General features: G+C 36.7%; 1 protein-coding gene across 11 annotated transcripts in view; it reads right to left on the bottom strand.

Annotated features, from left to right (window-relative positions):
* Positions 1-19,121, bottom strand: part of SENP7 (SUMO specific peptidase 7) — a 229,379-nt gene that overhangs the window by 115,713 nt on the left and 94,545 nt on the right. The gene's annotated exons all lie outside the window — the stretch shown is intronic.

Below are 19,121 nucleotides of genomic sequence, written 5' to 3'. Positions count from 1 at the left end.
GAATCCTTCATTTCAAATAATATTCTCAAAAGTCCCACTACAGCCCATTTCAGTTATCCCTTGCAGCTTATATTGTGAGAAGCATGGATAGATTAAATAACAGTTCCACTCATGATACTATGGCAGCTTGCACTGGCTTTGGGATCTGCCTGCAGCTATTCCTAGTCCAGCCTCTTCAGCCATGACTTTGAGTAAAGCTGCCAGGAGATGCCATCCTGTATGGCTGTGACCTTGGGTTGCTGAGATCCTAGCCAAGGTTGTAGGGAGCTCTGTCCCTGGTAGGCTGCAGGCCCTCACCTCTCATCCCTTCTGCAGATGTGTACTGATGCAGGAGGCTGGGGCCAGAACAGGATGAAAACACAGCCCTAAAGACTGGCGGGGAACACCAGTGACGTGAGCGAGTACTGTTTCAGGGTGTGGCCAAAGAGTAGAGCTTGTCACTCTGCAGTCCCGTGGCAGGGTGCAGCCTGACCTTCTGATGGGCACAGTGTACTCCCCACCCCACAGCAGCACCCACCTTTTCAAGCCTCAGCTCAATTCTGTATTTAACAGGTATATCTTGACTATAAACAGGAGCAGCTCGAGAATCTGTGTTCTCTGAACCAAAGCAGATCTCAGGTTCCTCTATCCCCATAGTTTCCACAACATGAACTATGGAAATGTGGAAATGCTGGGCATCCTGTCATCCTCCTTACCTCTCCCTGCATGCATCTCACACCTGAAAGGAAGCTCAAACTTTCCATTAAACCAAGTGTTCCGATTCAGGTTTTGACAATGTGCAATTACTGCAACTGAACCCTTTCCGAACCCAGGAGCAAACACTAGATGGGACTTGGGAGAACTAGCTCCTTCAACTCTGCAGCTGGCCCACATGATTCTGTGTCTGCTTCTCCCTGCATCCAGTACTAACCTTCAAGCACTTCTCTGGGAGAGCATCTTCCATTAGCAGGATGAAGGGCTCAGAGTCACACCTGACCCCTCCCCGCCTCCCTCATCATGTTCCTTATGTCTGGCTGTTACCTCCAGTGATGCATAGAGGTAAGACCCAATTCAAAACAGGCAGAGGGGTGGGGGTGAGAGGCCCCCTGTAGCCACCTCAATGTGCTGCCCCTGTATCAGTGCCTGAAGGGGCCAGCCCCCCAGGGAGGGTTCCCAAGGAATCCCCACCCTGGGCAGTGCACTGGGCATGGGGTTACAGCTGCACAAAGGGCAAACAGCTGCCCTTGGGGAGCACAAAATGTCCCCAGACATTTCTTTCAAGCAGAAAGAAAAAGTAAATAGTATATACACAAACATATGGAAAGCACAAACGGTAACAGAGGCACTAAAAGTGAAAAATAGCAAATGTTCAATAATGGTTTAAAAAAAAATTCAGCCTTTATCTGAAAACTATTTTAATAAAAGTTACTTTCATAAAAAAGTTAAACTCTTCTAAAAATACTAGGGTGTCACAATTCTCTTCTGAGCCTGTTTGCTCCAAAAAGGTTAAACTCTTGTGAACCATAGCCAAACTGATAGCTATGGTATTGAGTAATCAGCATTTGGAAAAAAATAATAAAATTTGCTACTTCTTTCTAAATAATACCTTTGATCTCTCAAAATTCTGAGGGCTTCTGCACCTAAGATAATGCCTAACATGTACATAGGCAAGTTCTCAAAAAAAAAAAAAAAAAACAGACCTGTGAAGCAAAGTATGAGGTGAGAAAAGAAGAAGGTCCCAGGGCTCTCCAGACTACCACCTGCATTAAAATGAAAAGAAGTAGAAGCCAATGGAAAAACTAGCTCCCTTGCTCTACCTAGTATCACCACTTTGATCTTGGTATAATAAAAGAACAAAACTAATAAGAGGATACCAAATGCACTCAAAAAGATACGGAACCCAGAAGAGGCAAAACAATCTTGAAAAAAACAACTAAATTGGAAGACTCATACTTCCAAATTTCAAAATTTACTACAAAGCAACAATAATCAAAACTGCATGGTGCTGATATAAAGACAGGTATACACATCAAAGGAATAGAATTCAGAGTCCAGAAATAAACCCATACATCTATAGTCAACTGATTTTCAAGAAGAGTATCAAGCAATTAAAAGGGGAAAGAATGGTCTTTTCACAATAAATGGTACTAAAACATGCAAAGAAATGAATTGGACCATTATCTCATGTCATGAACAAAAAGGTAAAACAAAATGGATTAAATTTAAGAACTAAAATTATAAAACTCTTATTAAAAAGTATAGAGATGTATCTTCATAATCCTGGATTTGGCAATGGATTCTTAGATATGACACAAAAAGAAGCCATAAAAAAAAAATAAACTGAACATCATGAAAACTGCCCATGAACAGTTTCATCATGAACATCATGATTGTGATCAAACATGAACATGATCATAACTATCATGAAGTGCAAAGAAAACCCAAAGAATCAGAGAAAAAGTCAAGCCTCATAATATATGGACTGAATATTTGCAAATTCACTTAATTGTCCTTTTGTTTCTGTCTAATCTCACTCAGCATAATGTCCTTAAGTTCCATCCACATTGTTACATACTTCATGACTTTATTCTGTCTTACAGCTGTGTAACATTCCATTGTATATATATACCACAGTTTGTTTAGCCACTCATCTGTTGATGGACATTTGGGCTGTTTCCATCTTTGGCAACTGTAAATAATGCTGCTATAAACACTGGTATGCAAATGTTCATTTGTGTCCTTGCCCTCATGTCCTCTGAGTAGATACCTAGCAATGATATTGCCAGATCATACGGCAATTTTACACTTAGCTTCCTGAGGAGCCACCAAATTGCCTTCCACAGCAGTTGTACCATTTGACATTCCCACCAACAGTGGGTAAATATGCCTCTTTCTCCACATCCTCTCCAGCACCTGTCATTTTCTGTTTTATTGCTAATGGCCGTTCTGGTGGGTATAAGATGATATCTCATTGTGGTTTTGATATGCATTTCCCTAAGATATAGGGAAGTGAGCATCTTTTCATGTGCCTTTTGGCCATTTGTATTTCCTCTTCCGAGACGTGTCTGTTCATGTCTTTTGCCCATTTTGTAATTGGGTTGTTTGTCTTTTTGTTGTTGAGTTGCACAATCTCTTTATATATTCTGGGTACTAGACCTTTATCTGATATACTGTTTCCAAATACCGACTCCCATTGTGTAGGCTGTCATTTTACTTTCTTGACAAAGTTCTTTGATGCACAAAAGTGTTTAATTTTGAGGAGTTCCCATTTATCTATTTCTTTCTTCAATGCTTGTGCTTTGGGTGTAAGATCTAGGAAACTGCCTCCTAGGCCTTATCATTTTAAGACATTAAAAATGATCTAGGGAGGGCCACGGTGGCTCAGCAGGCAGAGTTCTCACCCACCATGCCGGAGACCCGGGTTTGATTCCCAGACCCTGCCCATGCAAAAGAAAAAAAAAGATCTAAATTTGGGGCAGTGCAATGGTGGCTAAGTGGCAGAATTCATGCCTGCCATGCTGGAGGCCTGGGTTCGATTCCCAGTGCCTGTCCATGCAAAAAAAAAAAAAAGATCTAAATTTGCATTTTATTAAAAATACAGTATGAGATACTCTTTGCTCTTCCCTGATAAACCCTACTAGATTTCTTTATAGTTATACTGCTGCTAAATCTTATTCAGTAAAGGGAAAGACCATAAATTGTATGAGAGTCTGTGTAACAGCTCTGTAAGATTTTTGTCAGTGTTAACCATTGGATGATCCCTTATTCCTTTTAAAGTTGGTTTGTTTAAGCTGAAACCTCAATGAAAAAGAATATCCTGTAGAACATTAAAACTTTTTGTCATTAGTGATCATCTATAAATATAAACTTGAAAAGGAACTCAGGGTAAATTTTTCTTCAAATCATCTAAGACAGCTGATACTGAAGAACAATGAGAATTTATAACAGATAAATCATTTGTGCATGGTGAGGGCTTAAATTAGTTCATTTACTAACACCTATGCAAGTTGTTAGTGTAACTGTCACATAATTATACCTCATTAAAGATTTATGTTTATTTTTATTAAAAAATAAAATTAAAAAACAAGCATTACAAAGATGTGGAGAAATCAGAACACTCCCACACTGCTGGTGGCAATGTAAAATGGTGCAGCCATTTTGGAAAATAGTCTGGTAGGTAGTTCCTCAAATAGTTAAACATTAGAGTTATCATATGACCCAGCAATTATACTCCCAAGTATCCACCCAAGAAAAATTAAAACATATATCCACCCAAAAACTTGTAAAGAAATATTTATGGTAGCATAATTCATTATAACCAAGAGATGAAAACAGCCTAAATATCCATCAACTGGTGAACAGGAAAAACACAATGTTATGTCCATATGAAGGAATATTATTTAGCTAATAAAAATGAAGTACCGATACATACCATATCATGGATGAACTTTGAAACATTATGTTAAAGTCAGGCACAAAAGACTATTAATTGTCTGACTCCATTTGTATCAACTGTACAGAACAGAAAACTCTATTAACACAAAAAGTATATTTGTGGAACAGGGTCCAGATGTTGGCTTAGTGAGGTGTGGAATTTAGTTTGTCCTCCTGAGCAGCTAGTAAATAGCCAGGAACAGTACAGAACAACTGCTGGGGTTATATCAGCAACCAGACACACAGTGTACACCAGTATGAACAAGCTGGACTGGCTGAGACCACACACAGAACTCAAAGTCACCCAAACTGCCGAGGCCCACACCCCTCCCCCACAGGCACGGGAGCCTGGTTTCCCCAGGGGAAAGGAAACAAGACTTGACTACTAGCAAGAGCTTAGCTCAACCAAGAGCTACTTGAATTAATTAACAAATTCTGACCAGTGAAAATTGGCCCCCAGCACAAAGAAACCTGGAAAAAGCATTAAACTTACTAGGAGTTTTTGCCATGACAGAGAGGGGGTGGGGCTGACTGAAGGAAAAAAAAGAACCTGAGGCTTTTTGAGTTGGACAGCACAAAATACTGCAAAAAGGCTGAACCCAGGGTTTCAGGAAGATGGTGGAATAAGATAGGTCGAGTTCACCCTCCTCCAAGGAACAGCTAGAAAAGGGACAGAAAAGCGATTGAGATGGTGATTCCAGGGTTAAGTGACCTGGGAGGGTCTTCTACACCAAGTAGGGAGGCCCTGGTTAGAAAAGCTGAAGAACTGAGACACAGAGAACCAGAGACTGTTCATCTGGGGCAAACAGCCTGTTCTAGTTTGCTGGCTGCCGGAATGCAACACACCAGAGACGGATTGGCTTTTAATAAAAGGGGATTTATTTTGTTGGTTCTTCAGAGGAAAAGCAGCTAACTTTCCACTGAGGTTCTTTCTTACGTGGAAGGCACAAGATGGTCTCTGCTGGTCTTCTCTCCAGGCCCCTGGGTTCCAACAACTTTCCCCGGGGTGACTTCTTTCTGTATCTCCAAAGGCCTAGGCTGAGCTGCAAGCGCTGAGATGAGGAATGCCCAGCTGCTTAGGCTGTGCTACATTGCGTTCTCTCATTTAAGCACCAGCCAATTAAGTCAAACGTCACTCATTGCAGCAGACACGCCTCCAAGCTGACGGCCGATGTAATTAGCAACAGATGAGGTTCACGTACCATTGGCTTATGTCCGCAGCAACAAAACTAGGTATGCTCACTTGGCCAAGTTGACAACTGAATCTAACTAACACACAGCCTAATGAAAGCCTTTCCACACAGAAGCCCTGCACCGTCAGAATTGCACGGATGGGGAGAGAAGGACTAGGAACACTCTACCTCTGTGTCCCCCATGCCACACCCTGCTCCTATACTCCAAGGTCCGCCTGAGCTGGCAGCACATACCCACAGCCCCTACCCTACACCACATCACACTCTACAACCCCACAACCCACGCTCAAAGGCCCCATTTTAACGCCTCCAACCTGTGCCTTTAATTCACTGCAACACATCGCTGCACTGTTGCACCCTGCTCCACACCCCGCATCTTACTCCACATCCATCCCACAAATACAAAGCTTTACACTACTGAAGAAATAAACTTACAAAGTAAACCAATCAAGATATTTACATCCCATAAAGACAACAGATCACTAAGCATATCAAGATGCAGACAGATACAGCCCAGCCTAATGACCAAATTAAAACACTGGAGGAGACACAGACTTTAGAACAACTAATCAAAGATGTTCACGTAACTCTTTTAAATAAACTCAGTGGGATGGCGAATGGCATAAAGGAGGTCAAGAAGACACTAAAAAAGCGTAAAGAGGGATTTGAAATAATAGAAAAATAACAGATATCACAGCAATTAAAGATGTTGTAGGCCAAATAAAAAATATGCTAGAAATACACAACAGCAGATTTGAAGAGGTATAGGAAAGAATAAGTAAACTAGAGTGCAAGACAACTGATTTCGAACACTCAAAACAGCAAATGGCAAAAAAGGTAGAAAATTTGAATTGGCTCTTAGGGAAATGATGGAAAAAACAAAGAGCACAAATATAAGAATCACTGGTGTCCCAGAAGGAGAAAAGAAGAGTAAGGGGCTAGGAAGAGTAGTTGAAGATATAATGGGGGGAAACTTCCCAACCCTTATAAAGGACATAAATACATAGACCAAAGAAGCCCAAGAAACTACAAATAGAATAAATCCAAATAGGACTTCCCTAAGACACATACTAATCAGTCTTTAAAATGTTGAAGAGAATTAGAAAATCCTGAAAACAGCAAGAGAAAAACAACCTACTACATACAAGGGAAACCACACAAGACTGAGTTCAGACTACTCCACTGGCACCATGGAGGTGAGAAGGCAGTGGTAAGATACATTTTAGATCCTAAAAGAGTAGACTTTGTATCCATCCAAATTGTTCTTCAAAACTGAGGGAGAGATTAATTTTCACAGACAAACAAATCCTGAAAGAATCTGTCAACAAAAGACCAGACCTACAAGAAATACTAAAGAGAGTTCTGTCAGTTGAAAAAAAAAAAGACAGGAGTGGGAGGTCTGTAGGAGGGCACAGAATTGAAGAGCACCAGTAAGGGTAACTTAAAGGGTAAAAAGAGAAAGAGGGAAAAGGATAGAAAGAGGGAAAGACGGATAAAATGCAAAAGATAAGATGGTGGATTCAAGAAATGCCTTTTCAGTAATAACTTTGAATGTTAACAGACTAAATTTACCAATTAAAAGAACCAGGTTGGTAGAATGGATTAAGAAATATAATCCAGCTGTATGCTGATTACAAAGGACTCATTTTAGACACAAGGAGACAAATAGACTGAAAGTGAAAGGATGGGAAAAAATTTTCCACGCAAGTTGTAACCAAAGGAAAGCAGAAGGAGCTAATGTCATTGAGCATCTTTTCTTGTGTTTACTGGTTATTGATATACTGTATAACTTAAATCTTTTGTGTGTGTATGTGTGTGTGTGTGCATGGTCCAGGAATCCAACCTGGGTCTCCCACATGAAATGCAAGCATTCTACCCTGAACCACCAGTCCATCAACTTAAATCTCAAAGGGCAATTTTATTTCAGCTTTTTCTGAGTTTTATGGAGGAGGAGAATGCTCATTGTTGTCTCTGGATATAGCCTAGACATGTAACTATAATTTTTGAAGTTGAAATAAATACTGAGCTGCCCTCAAAAAAAAAAAGATTTGTGGTTCCTTAGGAGATGAAGGGATAAAGGCGATAGGTACAGCACATGAGAGTTTCTTTTTGAAGTGATAAAAATCTTATAAAACTGACCATAATAATGGCTGCACATATCTGTAAATATACTATAAACCATTAAATGTACAATTTAAATGGATTAATTATATGGGATGAGAATTGTACCTTATTAAAGCTCTCAATTTTTAAAAAATGAAAGGTTTCAGCAGAGACAGTACTGGAGAATGACTGCATGAGAAGCTTGGTGGATGCTAATCCCATGAAAAAACACTAACCTGGTGAAAATTATCAAATAACCACCTAAAATCTATAGAAATTGACCTAAGGATATGCAACAAATTAAGAAACATTTATTCAGGAAAACCTACTGAACCTCGGTTTAGAACAGCAGAATCTCTGGCACTTGAGGCAGAAACTGCTTCTTCTGCCTCCAATAGATGAATGTTGAGGAAAATCCATTTTGAGTAGGCATGTCCAAGAAGATGGGAGCACCCTTCCCTTGAGATCTAAGTCATACAGATAGATCTTACTACCACATCACCAGATCCATATTGTAGAATATCTATTCCAGGAAGGTGCATTTTAGAAGATACAACCCACCAACCTCTACCCAGCCCCCACTCATATAGCAGAGGGTCTATCCTGGGCAAAAGCAGTAGGCCACGAACAGAAAGCCAAGATCAGAGGCTCCTCAACACCACCTTCCAATCAAAGTCTCACTTATGGGGAGGCAATTCCACAATGGGAGAAGTAAATTAGGAAGACTAAGGGTTATCATAACCTCTAGCAACCACTGACATAGGGAGAACATGTCATTCCAGGAGAAGAAGCTCAGATAAAATAGTGCTCAGTGGGAGATATAAGCCCTGAGAACTGCCAGATTCAGAGAGATACCTAAGGAGAGAGAACACATTTAGAATGGAACATGGAGAAACTCATGTCAAAAGGAATCAAAATCAATAGAGATGAAGAAAATGATGAATACAATTTAAAAAATAAAATAAAATAACTTAAAACTAAGAATAAAAAAATCAAGAGATGATACTGACAATCAGAAAATCAAATATCAAATGCAAAAAGAAAACACAAAGAAAAAAACTGAGCACTTACATGAAAGTAGAAGAGACAGACTTCATAGAATTAATCAGGCAAACCACTAAAAAAATAAACAAATAAACCAACAACAAAATGCCCAGGATTAGGGGTAGAGAGAATATGAGGGTAGGGATCAGAATACAGAATTATTATAATATATTATTTGAAATGCCCAATTTTCAACTAAAAAATCATAAAACAAAAACACTAGGAAAGAGGGTACAACTGGACAAAAATAATCATCAAGGGTATAGAAGGAAAGATTAACATTATTGCCAATATAGAACACTCCACCAAATAGCAACAAAATGGACTTCATTTCTAAAATACTTATTTTATTTATATTTATTATTTAAAGTAGTTGAAGGTTTAAAAAAAAATCATGCAGACAGTACAGTTCCCATATATACTCCAACCCAACAGTTTTCAATATTACTGATATTTTACATTAGTAGTGTACACTTGTTTTAACATATTACCATTATTATTATAATTACAGTATTAACTAAATTCCATAGTTTACTTAGGGTTAACACTTTGTATTACATAATTCAAAGGATTTTTAAAATATATATATACACAACTAAAATTTTCCCACTCCCACTTTCAAATAACAATTCAGTGATGTTAATGAGATTCATAATGTTGTGTTATCAACAATGTCCATTACCAAACCTTTTCCATCACCCCAAAAAGAACCTCCATACCAATTAACCATTAATTTCCCATTCCCAATTCCCAGTGCCCTGAGAAACTGCATTCTAATTTCTAACTCTATATATTTGCATCTCTAATTAACCCATATACATGAAAACATACAATATTTGTTCTTTTATGCTGCCTTATTTCACTCAACATCATGACAGTAGCATATATCAGAACTTCATTCCCTATTCGAGCTGAAAAATATTCCATTATATCTGTACATCACATTTGTTTATCCATCCATCAAAGGTAGCTCTCATCCTTAAGCAATTGTGAATCATTTGTTAAGAACATTGGTGTACATGAATCAAGCTGAGTTCTAACTTTCAATTCTTTGAGGTATCTACCTAGAAATACGATTGCCAGGTCATATGGTAATTCCATACTTAACTTGCTAAGGAACCAATAAACTGTTTTCCAGAGGGACTACACAGTTCTACATTTCCACCAAAAAGCACAAGAAGTTCTTATTTTTCTGTATCCTCACTAACTGTTTTCCATATTTTAATAATAGCCATTTTGGTAGGTATGAAACGGTTGGTACCTCATTATAGTTTTTTTCTTTTTATTAGACGTTGTAGGTTTACAGAAAAATTATGCATTCTATTCATGTCCTTATTGCATATCTGTATGACTGCTTATGAAAAATGTCTGTTCAAGTCCTCAGACCACTCTTTTTTTATTTATTTTTTATTGTATAGTATAATATATATACAAAGCAAAGAAAGAAAAAAGCAATAGTTTTCAAAGCACTCTTCAACAAGTAGCTAGTTACAGGACAGATCCCAGAGTTTGTCATGGGCTACCATATCATTCTTTCAGATTTTTCCTTCTAGCTACTTCAGAAGATAGGAGGCTAGAAAGAATAAATATTTTTTTATCATCACAATCGACTTTTTTTCTCTTTTTTGTGAAAAATAACATATATACAAAACAGTAATAAATTTCAAAGCACTTCACAACAGTTAGTTGAGGAATAGAGTTCAGAGTTTGGTATGGTTTACAATTCTACAATTTTAGGTTTTTACTTCTAGCTGCTCTAAAATATTGGAGACTAAAAGAAATATCAATATAATGATTCAGCAATCATACTTGCTTGTTAAACCCTACCTTGTCTGTATAACTCTGTCATCACTTTTGATCGTTCTCCCACTCTTTAGGAGTATCTGGGCTATACCCATTCTATTTTTTTCATGTTGGAAAGGGCTTTCAATAATATGGGGTAGGGAGATGGAACTAGCTAATGTTTTGGAGAGACTGGCCCTTCTGCATTTCAGGACTCATCTGGTCCAGGGACCCATTTGGATGTTGTAGGTTTTAGAAAGTTACACTAGTACATGGAATTTTTGCAGAATCTTAAACAATGCCCTAAGTATTCTTTAGGATTGTCAGGAATGGTATTGGTTGGGGGTTGGCAAGTTATGATAGGTAGCAATGTCTAACTGATGCTTGCATAAGAGTGACCTCCAGAGTAGCCTCTCAACTCTATTCGAACTTTTCAGCCACTGATACTTTATTTGTTACACTTCTTTTCCCCCTTTTTGTCAGGATGGCATCCTCAGACCATTCTTTAATTAGATTGTGTGCTGGTTTGAAACTGTTTTGTACCCCAGAAAAGCCGTTGTGCTGGTTTGAAAGTAGTATGTACCCCAGAAAAGTCATGTTTTAATCCTGATTCAATCTTGTGAAGGCAGCTATTTCTTTTAATCCTAATTCAATGCTGTAGGTTGGAAAGCTTTTATTAGATTATCACCACAGAGATGTGACAAATCAATTGTGGGTGTGACCTTTTGATTATTATATGGAGATGTGACTCTACCCATTCTAGGCAGGTCTTCCTTAGTTTACTGGAATCCTTTAAAAGAGAAAACATTTTGAAGAGAGTCTGATACGACAGAAGTTTCAGAGCCAACAAAACTTCACAGCAGAGGTGACAGATGCCACATGGAGAACAGACACAGATGTTTGGAGATGTTTGGAGCCCAGCAGATACTGCCATGAGATGTTAGCAAGCCAGAACCTGGGGAGAACTAAGGGAAGCCAAGACATGAAAGCCAGTTCTAGAGAAGTAAAGTGAGGAAGACTTACAGAAACAGAGATTGAAAGCAATGGAACCCAGGAGCAAGGGACCAGCAGATGCCAGCCACATGACTATCCAGCTGACAGAGGTGTTCCTGGCTCTTTGGCCTTTCTCGGGTAAAGGTAAACTCTTTCTGGTGCCTTAATTTGGACACTTTCACTTCCTTATAACAGTAAACTTGTAACTTACTAAATTCCCCTTTATAAAAGCCATTCCAGTTCTGGTATATCGCATTCCGCCAGCTTGCAAACTAAGTTGTTTCCATGGAGATGTGACCCACCCAATTGTGGGTGGTACCTTTTGATTAGATAGTTTCCACGGAGTTGTGTTTTCACCCATTCAAGCTCAGGTTGCTTACTGGGGCCTTTTAAGAGGGACCCATTTTAGAAAAAGCTTGAGAACCCACACAGCCAGAGACCTTTGGAGATGCAGAAAGAAAACATCCCCGGGAATCCTAATGAAATGAGAGTGAAGCTGGGAGAGAAAGCCAGCTGACATCACCATGTGCCCTCTCAGCTGACAGAACTTCCCATAAGCTAAAGACCCCAACTGACAGAGGTACTCTAAATGGCTTCAGCCTTTCTTGAGTGAAGGTAACCTCTTGTTGATGCCCTGATTTGGACATTTTCATGGCCTTGAACTATAAACTTGCAACTTAGTAAATTCCCCTTTTAAAAGCCATTCCATTTCTAGTATCTTGCATCTGGCAGCTTTAGCAAACTAAAACAGGTTGTTTCTAGTTCTGTTCTTGAGTTTAGCATTTCTTTATATATTCTGGATATTAAACCTTTATCAGGTATATGGCTTCCAAATATTTTCTTCCATTCTGCTGGCTGTCTTTTCACTGTCTTGATTTTGTTCTTTGATGCACTTAAGTTTCAATTTTGATAAAGCCAAATTAATCTATTTTTTGTTACAGATGCTCATTCTTTTGGTGTTATATCTAAGAAACTATGGCTTAATACAGGGCACTAAAGATGATCTCCCATGTTTTCTTCAAGAAGTTTTTATAGTATTAGTTCTCATAAGCAATACTATTTATGTATTGTATCCATTTTGAGTGAATTTTTATATTTGGTGTGAGGCAGTGATCCACATTCATTCTTATGCATGTGTGTAAGGAAAAGATAAATTTGTAGATCTGTTCTGTTCAACTGATGTTGCTATTGCATGCAACTGATGCTGCTATTACATGGCATTGGTAAGAAACAACTGAAATGTGCACTCTAGCTGGAATGGCTGGCTATCCTCCCAGAAGGAGGTATACTTTGATAAAGATATCTAGGTCCCAGGAAGCTCCTTTTGGTACCTAGCCAGTTTCCAAAGGACCCAACTGGGCCCAGTCACATAAACTAATTGGAATTTAGCCACTATTGTGTGACGATATCATTAAAACTGCATACAAGCAGCTAGAGTAGTAGAAGAAGAAAGAGAGGAGAAATAATAAAGAGAGAGGAGAATCTTATGAGAAAGAGAGAACATCTCATCAGAATCTCATCCAGGAAAAGAATGCTTTGCTACAGAATTTTACTAATCAGACTCTGAATACTGTCTCCAAGATTGCTGTGGATTTTCACTAATGAGACTTTGAATGCTGCTTCCAAGACTTCCCAGCACGTCTCTTCAGGGGTTGGTGCCATATTATCTGGTGACGTAACTATGACTTATTTTTGAAAGCTCTTTTAATTACTTTCTTTTAATTACTTTCCTAATAAAATGTCTTTAAATCACTGAAGTCTGTGTTGTCCACAAATCCCAAACTATAAATTAAGTGGCCACAAATATCATGTTGCCTTTCATGCAACAATGTGGATATCCAATTTTCCTGGCACATTTTACTGAAAAGACTATTTTTCCCCCATTGAGTGGACTTGGCACCCATGTCAAAACTATCTGATCATAGATTGAAGGCTTGTTTCTGAACTCTCAATTTAAATCCACTGGTCTATATATTTGTCCTTATTCCATTACAACATTTTCATTGTCGTAGCATTGTAATAAGTTTTAAAATTGGGAAGTGTAAGTCCTCCGACTTTGTTCTTTTTCAAGGCAGTTTTGGCTATTCAAGAGACATACTTTCATCTGAATTTGCTGAGTGGCTTTTCCATTTCTATAAAGAAGACTGTTGGTATTTTGATTGCAATTGTGTTGAATCTGTAAATCACTTCGGGTAGAATTATCATCTAAACAATACCGGTTTTGCAATCTATGAACATGGAATGTCCTTCAATTTTTTTAAGGTTGTCTTTAACATCCTCCAGCATTGCTTTGTAGTTTTACATGTACATGTCTTTTTCATCCTTTATTAAATTTATTATTCCTAGGTATATCATACTTTTAGTCACTATTGTAAATGGAATACTTTTATTAATTTCATTTTCAGATTTTCATTAATGGCTTACAGAAACACCACTGAATTTTGCAAGTTGATCTTGTATCCCACTACTTTGCTGAACTATTAGACCTAATAAATTTCTTGTGAATTCTTGAGGTAAACAATACACTCTTAAACAATCAATGGGGAAAAGAAGTAAATTAGGAAGCATCAAAAAGGAAATTAGGAAATATCTTAAGATGACTGAAAATAAAACACAACATACCAAAATTTATGGGATACAGCAAAGACAGTACTTAGAGGGAAATTTATAGCTCTCAATGCTTACATTTAAAAAAAGATCTAAAATCCATAGCTAAACTCAATCCAGAGGAAATTTGTTTTAAAAAGAGCAAACTTAATCAAAAATGAGTAGAAGGAAGGAAATAAAGAAGAGTGGAGATAAATGAAATAGATAATAATAAATGATTTCCAATGGAGGAAATCAATGGAAGCAAAATTTGATCCTCTGAAAAGTTAATTAAATTGATTAACCTTTGCTAGATTGACAAAGAAAAGAGAGAAGAAACAAAATCAGAAATGAAAGGGGTGACATTACTACTGACCTATACAAATAAAAAGGGTTGTAAGAGGATACTATGAACAATTCTAAGACAACAAGTTAGATAATCTAGGTGAAATGGACAAATTCCTAAATACATACAGATTACTTATACTGACTCTAGAAGAAATAGAAGACTTCAATGGCTAAAAATCCTGAAAGACACTGAATCAGTAATCAAACACCTCCCAACAAAAATAAGACAAAATGGCTTTACTGTTGAATTTTCCCAAACATTAAAGAATTAACACCAATTCTGCTTAAATGCTTCCAAAAAACGGAAGAGGGAACACTTTCTTATTCATTCTAGGAAGCAAGCATCATCCTACTGCCAAAGACAAAGATATCATAAGAAGAAATGCCAGACCAATATCCCTTATAAATACAAATTCAAAATCCTCAACAAAAGACTAGCAAACCAAATCCAATAGTATTTCAAAAGAATTATACCCGATGACCAAGTGGGATTTATCCTAGAAATGCAAGGGTGGTTCAGCATAAGAAAAATCAATCAATGTAATATATCACATTAACAAAATAAAAGGAAAAATGATCATTATAAAAGGTCATGATCACCTCAATGATGCAGCAAAGGCATCTGAAAAAATACTGCTCTCCTTTTTGAGAAAAATACTCAGAAAACTAGGAATAGAAGGAAACTTCCTCACATGACAAAGGGCATATATGAAAAATCCAATGCTAACATCATACACAATGGTCAAAGATTGAAAGCTTTCCCCCTAAAATCAAGAACAAGATAAGGACGCCCACTGCCACCACAGTTATATAACATAATCAAAATCCTATCCAGAGCAACTAGACAAGAAAAAGAAATAAAAGGCACCCAAACTGTAAAGAAAGAAATAATATTTTCCTATTTGCTGATGAGATATATATGAAATCTAGAAAATCCCAAGAAATCTACCAGAAACTATTAATGAATTCAGTTAAATAGTGGTGGAATTCAAGATTAACATAAACCTTTCTTCATTATTTGTTTTTTCTGTTCCTGAGCCTAAATCATTTCAAATGTGTTATCTTTGAGTTCACTGATTCTTTCTGCTGTCACCTCTAATCTGCTTTTTTTTTTTTGCATGGGCAGGCACTGGCAATCAAACCCAGGTCTCCAGCATGGCAGGTGAGAATTCTACCAGTGAGCCACCATTGCACTACCCTCCAATCTGCTTTTGAAAGTCTATTAATTTTGTATTTTAGTTACTGTTGTCTTCAATCTCAGTATTTCCACTTGGTTCTTATTTATAAATTCTATCTCTTTACTGAAACTCTCATTTTGTTTATAATTTTCCTGATAACCTTTAGTTTTTGTCTGCATCACTCTTTAGTCCTTTGAACATATTTAAGACAATTTTTTAAAAGACACCATCCAGTATCTCTACAGTTTAGTGTTCTTTCTTGAAGGTTTCTGATGTTTAATCGTGTTCCTTTGGATGGGCCATCATTTCCTCTTTCATTGTGTGTCTTGCAATCTGTTGTTGTACACTATATACTTTAATATTTTAATGTATTAATTCTGGAATTTAATCTCTAGCTGTCAATTAGTTACATTTGTATCAAATTAGTAATTAGACAGAGATTTGCTTGACTGCTGGGAGCTCCTTGACTACTAGGAGACAATGAACACAAAGACATGCAAAAAATAACCTTTCACATTCTTTGCAGATTAGCTACGTTTTGGTTGGTGCTCTATTTCAGAGTTTAGTCCTCCTACCAAACAGCCTGAAACAAAAGCACAGCATCCTATCCTATTTTTTCTAAGTATGTGTCTTTTATTGGATATGTGCTTATGGCCTTAGGAATTCCCTGGCTGACAGGGATCCCAATGCCTCCTCTTATTCCTATGAAATAGTCTTTCCTCCCAGTTCAGAATAAAGTTAATAATCCTTTACTCTGGCCTTTGCAATTTGATAGTCTTCTTACACTGATTTAGTTGTGTGCCAGCTGCTTCTGTATGCAGGACAAGTTCTGGGACAGGTCAGTCCTCCAGGCTTCTATCAAATATACACATACCCAGCTACAGAGGAGTTATTCTGCTGCCTCTGGAACTGGGCCCAGGGACCCTCACTAAAAATGTACCAACTTCAAGGGCACCATGAACTTTTCCTACCATTTTTAAGCTGTCTTTTTCTTGATTTGATACTCACCTAGTTATTGCAACCCTTTAACTGTTTTCAGGAGCCTAAGAGCAACAACTCTGCAGTTTTTGCTATTTGTTCCAAGATTCTGTGGTGCAAAAAACCTGAAGTATCTCACTTCATCATCTTGGTTGAGCAGAAGTCAGAATACACATTCGTTTCAAATGCACATGGTCTATTCTCCAAGACAGAGTATATGCTAAACCATAAAACAATCTCAATAAATTTATAGAAAGTAAAATCATACAAAATATGTTCTCAGAGGACAATGGAATTCAATTAAAAATTGTCAATGGAAAGAAATTTTGGAAATTCACATATATTTCATAACGTCTTAAAGATTCTTAAATTACAAATGAGTTAAATAATAAATCATAAGAGAAATTAGAAAATAGTTTTGAAATTAATGAAAATGAAAACATAACATACCAAACTTTATGAGATGCAGCTAAAACTAAGTACTAAGAAGTTTTAGTTTAGTACTAAGAAGAAAATTTACAACTGATTTGCCCATTTGAAAAGAAGAAAGATCTTAAATCAATAACCTAAACATCCACCTTATGAAACATGGAAAAGAAGAGCAAACTAAATCCAAAAGAGCAGAACAAAGGAAATAATACATATTATAGCAGAAATAAATGAAATAGAATATAGACAAAAAATAAAGAAATTTATTTAAATAAAAAGTAGGTACTTTGAAAAAAATCAAAAGTGACAAACCTTCATTTAGCTAGACTGAATAAGAAAAAAAAAGAACAAATACTGTATGGTCCCACTGATGTGAACGGACATTCGAGAATAAACTTGGAATATGTCATTGGTAACAGAGTCCAGCAGGAGTTAGAAACAGGGTAAGATAATGGGTAATTGGAGCTAAAGGGATACAGACTGTGCAATAGGACTAGATACAAAAACTCAAAAATGGACAGCACAATAATACCTAATTGTAAAGTAATCATGTTAAAACACTGAATGAAGCTGCATCTGAGCTATAGGTTTTTTTGTTTGTTTGTTTGTTTGTTTTTTTACTATTATTATTACTTTTATTTCTTTTCTCTATATTAACATTCTATATCTTTTTCTGTTGTGTTGCTAGTTCTTCTAAACCGATGCAAATGTACTAAGAAACGATGATCATGCATCTATGTGATGATGTTAAGAATTACTGATTGCATATGTAGAATGGTATGATTTCTAAATGTTGGGTTAATTTCTTTTTTTCCGTTAATTAATAAAAAAAGAAAAAAAGAGAAGTCCCAAATTACTAAAATTAGGAATAAAAGAAGGGCATTATAACTGATGGCACAGAAATTTAAAATAATATAATAGAATACTAAGAACAACTTTTCAACAAAATAGATTACTTACATGAAATGAGTATATTCCTAGAAGATACAAACTATGAAACTGACTCACACAAAAAAAATCTGAATAAAACTTTTAGTAGGCTGAATTACATACTCTAACAAACATTTTCTTGATCCTAATTCACTTCCCTCTGAGTATGAACCCATAAAAAATAGGACATCTTGACGATGTTATTTTTAGTTAAAATGTGGCCAATTAAAGCAGAATGGGCCTTAATCCAGATTATGGGAACCCTTGTGAAGAGTACCTGAAAGTCACTGAGAGAGAATGGAGGACATTGCTATGCAATGTGAGGTAGAAATGCAAGTCAAGGAACTCCAAGCCAACACCAGAATGCTAACAAAGCCAGGAGGAATCAAGATTTATAACCTCTGAAACAGTAAAAAATACATTTCCATTAACTCAGCCCAGTCTATGATATTTGTGATAACAGCTCAGACAAACTAAGATAGACCAATAACAAGTAAAAAAAAATAAAATTCGGTTTTTTTAAAAACTTCCCATAAAGAAAAGCCCAGAACCAGATAGCTTCACTGGTGAATTCTACTAAATGTTTAAACAGTTAATGCCAATCCTTCACAAACTTTACCAGAAAATAGAAGAGAAGGGAACACATCTCAACTCATTATAGGACCATTGTTATCCTAATACCAAAGTGAGACAAACAAACCCCAAGAAACAAAGCCACAGACCAATATCCCGAAGAAATACAGGTGCAAAAACCCTCAACAAAATAATAACAAACAATTTGCAGCATATGAAAAGGATTAAACATTATAACCAAGTAGGATTTTTCTCAGGAATGGAAGGTTAATATACAAATTTAATTTATTAAATACTTTATATTAATAGAATAAAAAATTAAAATTACAAGTGGATGGGTATACTTAATTTAGCATTACTGAAGCGAATTTAGGATACTTTTAAGCATTTATTATTACTAAAACTGTGCAGTGACAAGCTTTGTGTCTGTTATTTTTTTTAGCATATTTGTTGCATCAATTTCTGGAAATGAAAATTTCTGTGTCAGAATATATACAGTTGTTTTAACATGAAATCATTCATAACCACAAAAGAAGATTTATAACTTGTATGTAAGGAATGAAGGATTAAA

Source organism: Tamandua tetradactyla, chromosome 10 (assembly GCF_023851605.1).
Source record: "Tamandua tetradactyla isolate mTamTet1 chromosome 10, mTamTet1.pri, whole genome shotgun sequence".
NCBI lineage: Eukaryota > Metazoa > Chordata > Mammalia > Pilosa > Myrmecophagidae > Tamandua > Tamandua tetradactyla.
The sequence above is the reverse complement of the archived record's forward strand: the minus strand, read 5'-3'. Positions and strand labels throughout refer to the sequence as shown.